Raw genomic sequence first — 6,804 nt, 5'->3', positions numbered from 1 at the left:
GGCGGTGATGCAACCAGTCAGGATGCTCTCGATGGTGCAGCTGTCAAACTTTTTGAGAATCTGGGGACCCATGCCAAATCTTTTCAGTCTCCTGAGGGGGAAAAGGTGTTGTCATGCCCTCTTCACGACTGTCTCAGTGTGTTTGGACCATGATAGATTGTTGCTGATGTGGACACTAAGGAACTTGAAACTCTCGACCCGCTCCACTACAGCCCCGTTGCCCGCCTTTTCCTGTAGTGCACAATCAGCTCCTTTATCTTGCTCACATTGAGGGAGGGGTTGTTGTCCTGGTACCACTGCCAGTTTCCTGACCTCCTCCCTATAGGCTGTCTCATCGTTGTCGATGATCAGGCCTACCACTGTTGTGTCGTCAGAAAACTTAAATGGTGTTGGAGTCGTGTTTGGCCACACAATCGTGGGTGAACAGGGGGTACAGGTGGGGACTAAGTGCACACTTTTGAGGGGCCCCAGTGTTGAGGATCAGCGTGGCAGATGTGTTGTTGCCTACCCTTACCACCTGGGGGCGGCCTGTCAGGGAGTCTAGGATCCAGTTGCAGGGGGAGGTGTTTAGTCCCAGGGTCCTTAGCTTAGTGACGCGCTTCGTGGGCACTATGTTGTTTAACACTGAGCTGTAGTCAATGAACAGCACTCACATGTATTCATTTTGTCCAGATGGGAAAGGGCAGTGTGGAGTGCGATTGAGATTCCGTGATCTGTGGATCTGTTGGGGCGGTATGCAAATTGGAGTGGGTCTACGGTATCCGTGAGGATGATGTTCAATCTGAGCCATGACCAGCCTTTCAAAGCACTTCATGGATACCGACGTGAGTGCTACGGGGTGGAGGATAGAATTATGGTCAGATTTGCCAAATGGAGGGCAAGGGAGAGCTTTGTATGCATCTCTGTGTGTGGAGTAAAGGTGCTGTTTTCCCCTCTGGTTGCACATGTGACATGCTGGTAAAAATTTGGTAAAACTGATTTAAGTTTGCCTGCATTAAAGTCCCTGGCCACTAAGAGTGCCGCTTCTGGGTGAGCATTTTCTTGTTTACTTATGGCCTTATAGAGTTGGTTGGGTGTGGTCTTCGTGCCAGCATCGGCCTGTGGTGGTAAATAGACGGCTACGAATAATATAGATGAGAACTCTTGGTAGATACTGTGGTCTACAGCTTATCATAAGGTACTCTACCTCCGGCGAGAAATACCTCGAGACATCTAATATTAAAGAAATCGCGCACCAGCTCTTATTGACAAAAGACACACACCCCCACCCCTCGTCTTACCAGACGTAGCTTCTCTGCTCTGCCGGTGCATTGAAAATCCCTCCAGCTCTATATTATTTGTGTCGTCGTTCAGCCACGACTCGGTAAAACACAAGATATTACAGTTCTTAATGTCCCATTGGTAGGATAATCGTAGGTCATCCATTTTATTTTCCAATGATTGCATGTTAGCAAGTAGAATTGATGGCAGTGGGAGTTTACTCACTCGCCTACAGATTCTCAAAAGGCAGCGCAATCAGAGTCCTCTTTTCCTCCGTCTTTTCTTCACGCAAATGACGGGGATCTGGGCCTGTTCACGGGAGAGCAGTATATCTTTCTCGTCGGACACGTTAAAGGAAAAAGCTTCTTCCAGTTTGTTGTGAGTAATCCCAGTTCTGATGTCTAGAAGTTATTTTCGGTCATAAGAGACGGTAGCAGCAACATTATGTTCAAAATAAGGTTAAAAAAAAGTTTCAAACAAAGCAAAAAAACAACAACATTTGCACAATTGGTTACGGGCATGTAGACCGTCAGCCATCCTCTTCGGCTCCCTCTAAACAAGACTAAACAGCATGCACTCTTAGGCCTACAGCTCATTGGTGGTTATACAAGGCTGCTATACTAAGCCTACTGATGATAATGACATTACTTATTATAATGACGATAATAATAATAACAATAATAAGGAGATCAAGAAAAGTTTGGTGGAGGAGAAATAATGATCTGGGGTTGTTTTTCATGGTTCCTTTGAAGGGAAATCTTAATGCTACAGCATACAATGACATTCTAGACGATTCTATGCTTCCAACTTCGTGGCTACATTTTGATGAAGGCCCTTTCCTGTTTCATCATGACAATGCAAAAACCGAGGTCCATAAAGGAATGGTTTGTCGATATCAGTGTGGATTACTTGACTGGCCTGCACAACCCCATCGAACTGTAAAGCTGACTGCGATCCAAGCCCAACATCAGTGCCTGACCTCACTAATGCTCTTGTGACTGAATGGAAGCAAGTCCCCGCAGAGTGGAGGCTGTTGTAGCTGCAAAGCAGGGACCAACCATATTAATGCCCATGACTTTGGAATGAGATATTCAACGAGCAGGTGTCCACATACTTTTGGTAATGTAGATGTATATGGATGATTTATAAAGCCAGGCACATTTAACAGTTAGGCTATTGATTATAGACCTAATTAAGTTGGGGTTTCCTCTCTCCTCACTTTTCTTAGACAATTAAGGCAAGGGCTGTTTCCTCATCTCCTAATTCCACTGCTGCATCTGCCGCATTGTTCTCAACACCAATATGCCGGTTAACTTTTCTTTATGCACATAGCAGCATGGTCTCGGAGTAGGCGCCAATTCAACAGCGTACATATGTTTCAGAACCGCGGACAGCGAACGCTATGAAACGTGGGAGAAAGAGCATGTTATAGAATAATATCATTTTTATTAGTCTTGCACCATTGTCCTTAACCATATACAATTTCAGTAGCACTTCTTAGAGTGATAGACTGTGCCATCCCCACGGCCTCCACAATGGATCAGTCCACTCAGAAAGGCGTGAATCAGACAGGTGTCTTGTAAACCATGATTTATAAAATCTCTTTGCTACTGCTCAACTAAAGAAATCTCGGTCGACCAACAGCCTATCAACCAACAACTCAACTAAAATGGGGTCAGCTCTATAAGCTAACGAGGTTACATGTCCGAACAAAAGTGTAAACAAATGGTTAACGACACGCAAGTAGTTTTAGAACAGTCCACAACATGGTTTATGAATGTAAAATGTGGTCCCGGAGATCTGCTGTAAGAAGATAAAAATGTTGCGCCTGTAAGGTGGGTCAGGTTTTTTGACCTGGTTGGGATATTTTTATTTAACTAGGAAAGTCCGTTAATTAAGAACAAATTCTTATTTTACAATGACTACCTAACCCGGCCAAACTGTCCCCTAACCCGGATGACGCTGGGCCAATTGTGCGCCGCCCTATGGAACTCCGAATCACGGCCGGTTGTGATACAGCCCGGGATAGAACCAGGGTCTGTAGTGACACCTCTAGCACTGAGATGCAGTGCCTTTGAACACTGCGCCACTCGGGAGCTATAAGCAAGCAGTTTTCGCTGTAGTAATGCTGCAACCAGGATGCTTGCGAATCTACACTGGTCTTTTTCTCTAGGGCACTCGGAAACAACGGTGCACCGCGCAGCAAAGCATTATCATTACAACTATTATCTGGGAGTCCATCCATGTCATGACTAAAGGTCATATCATAGATCAGCAGCAGTAATCCCTCTCCAACTTTAATGGGGTTTTATGTGTATCAAAATCCAAATAACTGACACCAGGGTCCAATGATGAGATGTGTGCGCACTTGAAGTTTAAGCCCTCTCTCTGCCAGTCAATCAATCAGTCAGCTAGTCAGTCAGTCATTTAGTCAGTCATGTAGTCAGTTTGTCACCCTAGACTGAGACCAGAAAGAGCCTAGTCAGTCTGTCACTCAGGCAGTGCTGAAGATATACTGTACCATGTCACCCTAGACTGAGACCAGAAAGAGCCTGACCGGGGAACATTTGGGATTGATTTGCTGCTATTTTTACATGTCCTAATTTAAATACTTCAGAAATAGAGACTGTCGGCCTCAACACCCGTGGGAGCCCTGGAAGTGTTTATTAATCTCAAAAGTAAGTCAAAGAACACTGCTCAAGTAAAGAATCTCTTTGCTATAGCACTGTTTATTACACAGCCTTGAGAAAAATTCATTAGTGCTCAGGAGTTGTCATGACAAGGCAACAGAGAAAGTAACATTCATCCTCGCCACACAAACACACACACTAAAAAGCTCATAAGACTCCTCCGTTCACAGTGTACCTTGGTATGCAGGAGGATTCACACAGCAGCAGTTTCTCTCCAGGAGACACAAGAGCTACTATACATCTTCACTTGAGCAAAACGCCTCCTCTCATTGGTCCATAACTCTAAAATGGAGCATGGAACATGCACTCTTAACAATAACCTTTGGATGCATGCCAAGTGGCACCCTACTCCTGCCCTGTGGGTCCTGGTCAAAAGTAGTGCACTATAAAGGGAATAGGGTGCCATTTGGGATGCAGAATTGTCTTAGAATAAAACTGAGGCAGGCTACTACAATTATAGTTAGTCGTGATGACTATGATCATAGGCAGTAATACGTGCTCCACAGTAGCAGTAACATTATACACATGACTGTGCATTACTGCACTGCCTCCCTTAACCTCCTCTTTCACAGAGGACACACACTGGGTGGAGGAATGACAGCGCAGATCACTCTCTCTCTCAGTAACCAGCACTGGATACCAGGCAGAGAGCCACTCTGTGACCAGCAGTGGATACCATGGAGAAGGGAACAAAGAGGATACTGTGATTTTCCCTCACATGGATGCGCAAAGTGGTTGTGGAAACACACACAAACCAATAGGAACACACACACCGATAGCCTCTCGTCCTGCCAGCTGTCCTCCTACCCCTCCCTGGCCCCCCAGCTGTGGCTCACCACCCACCTCCAGTGAGAACTGGATTTTACCAAAGCACAGTTGCCCCTCTGAATCCCACAGAGCTCCCCCTGTACCCCCATCCCTGCTGCCAGGAGTATCAGGACCAGTGTTATTGATCACCCCCTGCAGACCACGCTCACTGAACAGCTAGTACCATTAACACCCCTCCACTCCATCCATCTCTGCCCATAGCTCAATCTGTGTGGGGCCTAGCTAGGTCAGGGAAACGATAATGTATACTGGTGAGGATGCTGACACTTATTGCATACTGGCATTATGCGTACTTTACCCTCCCCCCATATCTATATGCATGCCTTTACAAAGCCCATGCCCTCAGGATATCCCCCCTTGCCATGCACAAACCTTCCCTCAGACCAATTCCCCTCATATCAACATAAATCACAGCCTTCCCAATGCCCGCATCTGCATTGGCGAGGAGACAATGCCCGCCTCCCCCTCCGACCAGACAGCTGTGTGGGTTGGCCCAAATGGCACCCTATTCCCTATCTAGTGCACTACTTTTGACCAGAGACCTATGGGTCCGGGTTAAAAGTATTGCACTAGATAGGGAATAGAGGTCCATTTGAGACGCAATATAGGCCTTTCATCCCTCTGCATCAGCCAGACTAAACCATTAATTGGGGTTTGCAGAGGGCTGTTATTCATTCCTCTAGTAAAGCTTACACTACACTGCTCAGGGTACTCACACCCTCCACTTGTGGTACAGCAGTTGCATGCGATTGAATTCGGGTCTATTTTGGGATATGAACATAAAGAGAATCTAAAAAAAAAAAACGCCATAATTTTTGCTTTTTTTGGCTAATTGTATGTAACCCATACTAATGTGAGTGGCAAGGACAGAGAGCGAAAGAGAGAAATAGAGAGACAGACCGAGAGCGCAAGTGAAAAGGAGAGAGCAAGAGCATAAACATAAAGAGCGAGGCCTCTGCTGTGCTTCAAGCTGAGCTCTCATTGCAACAGGTAAGTCATTATGATGTCATCAAATAGCATTCATTTGTCATGATGCTGTGAATGCAGACGGAACAACAGATCCGTGTTTCACATGGTAGGCTGTTTCACATGGTAGGCTGCAACAGCAAGTGATGGCTCACCTTCCACTATTCTTGGCCGTTCACCCTCCTCCCTCCCAGTTCTAAGGACAGACCCCGCTATCTTGTTTTTCTGCTGTAGCTCCTTCCTCCCTTCACCTCATAAAGTTCAGTGTGCTTCAATCTATATACAATGTCTGGATTCATAAATGCATACAGACCAGTTAGACAGATCTCAGTTCTACCCCCCAAAGACAAATAGACCACCACATCAGCAACACGCAGGCCTCCAGCCCAGCCAGCCAACCAGTCCTAGACTATTAGAGCGGTCAGTGCTGCTGCTGGCATCAAAAGCACTGTCACTCTTTGTTTGTAGACACTCGCTCTGGGGAGGGCAGAATCAGAAAAACCGTGACAAATTTCCACAGCAGGTGGCCTACAGATGTGGTGGGGGCTTGACTGGCCAACGATGGTGACAGTCAGTGACAGAGACAACTCCAGTTCAGCGAAATAAGAAAAGAAAATACCTTGAGGCGCTCTCCACTCCAGCTGCAGTGCTGGCCCAAGCACCGGCAGTATCCCAAATGGCACCCAATTCCCTACTTGGTGCACTACTTTTGACCACAGAGCTATGGGCCCCGGTCAAACGTAGTGCACTGCATAGGGAACAGAATGCCATTTGAGACGCATCCCAAAGACTGTCCACTCTGCTTGAGTAGCAACTGTGGAAGATGATAAATCCATGATAAATGCCACTTACCTCCCACCACCCATCTACATGCTGCAGTTGGTCCCACCAAGCAGGCACGAGTGTGTGTGTGTGTGTAAGGGGTTAGCCAACTTCCACAGATGTTGCTGTAATTGAATAAAGAGGAAGGGATGTAAAAGATGGGGGAGTATTCCCGTGCACCAAATCACCATGGCAACAAGAGATACAAAAATCTAACCGAAGCCGTTGTTATGGCTTC

General features: G+C 46.4%; 1 protein-coding gene across 5 annotated transcripts in view; it reads right to left on the bottom strand.

Moving 5' to 3' along the window:
* Positions 1 to 6,804, bottom strand: part of LOC129830820 (engulfment and cell motility protein 1) — a 231,173-nt gene that overhangs the window by 198,846 nt on the left and 25,523 nt on the right. The window contains exon 2 of one of the 5 annotated variants that reach the window (XM_055893574.1): positions 6,597 to 6,691. The exons of the other annotated variants lie outside the window; for them this stretch is intronic. The gene's annotated coding sequence lies outside the window, so the exon portion shown is untranslated. The remainder of the gene's footprint in view (positions 1 to 6,596; positions 6,692 to 6,804) is intronic. 5 annotated transcript variants of the gene reach the window in all.

Source organism: Salvelinus fontinalis, chromosome 32 (assembly GCF_029448725.1).
Source record: "Salvelinus fontinalis isolate EN_2023a chromosome 32, ASM2944872v1, whole genome shotgun sequence".
In the NCBI taxonomy this organism is placed as follows: domain Eukaryota; kingdom Metazoa; phylum Chordata; class Actinopteri; order Salmoniformes; family Salmonidae; genus Salvelinus; species Salvelinus fontinalis.
Note: the sequence above shows the minus strand (reverse complement) of the source record. Positions and strands in the feature narration are given on the sequence as shown.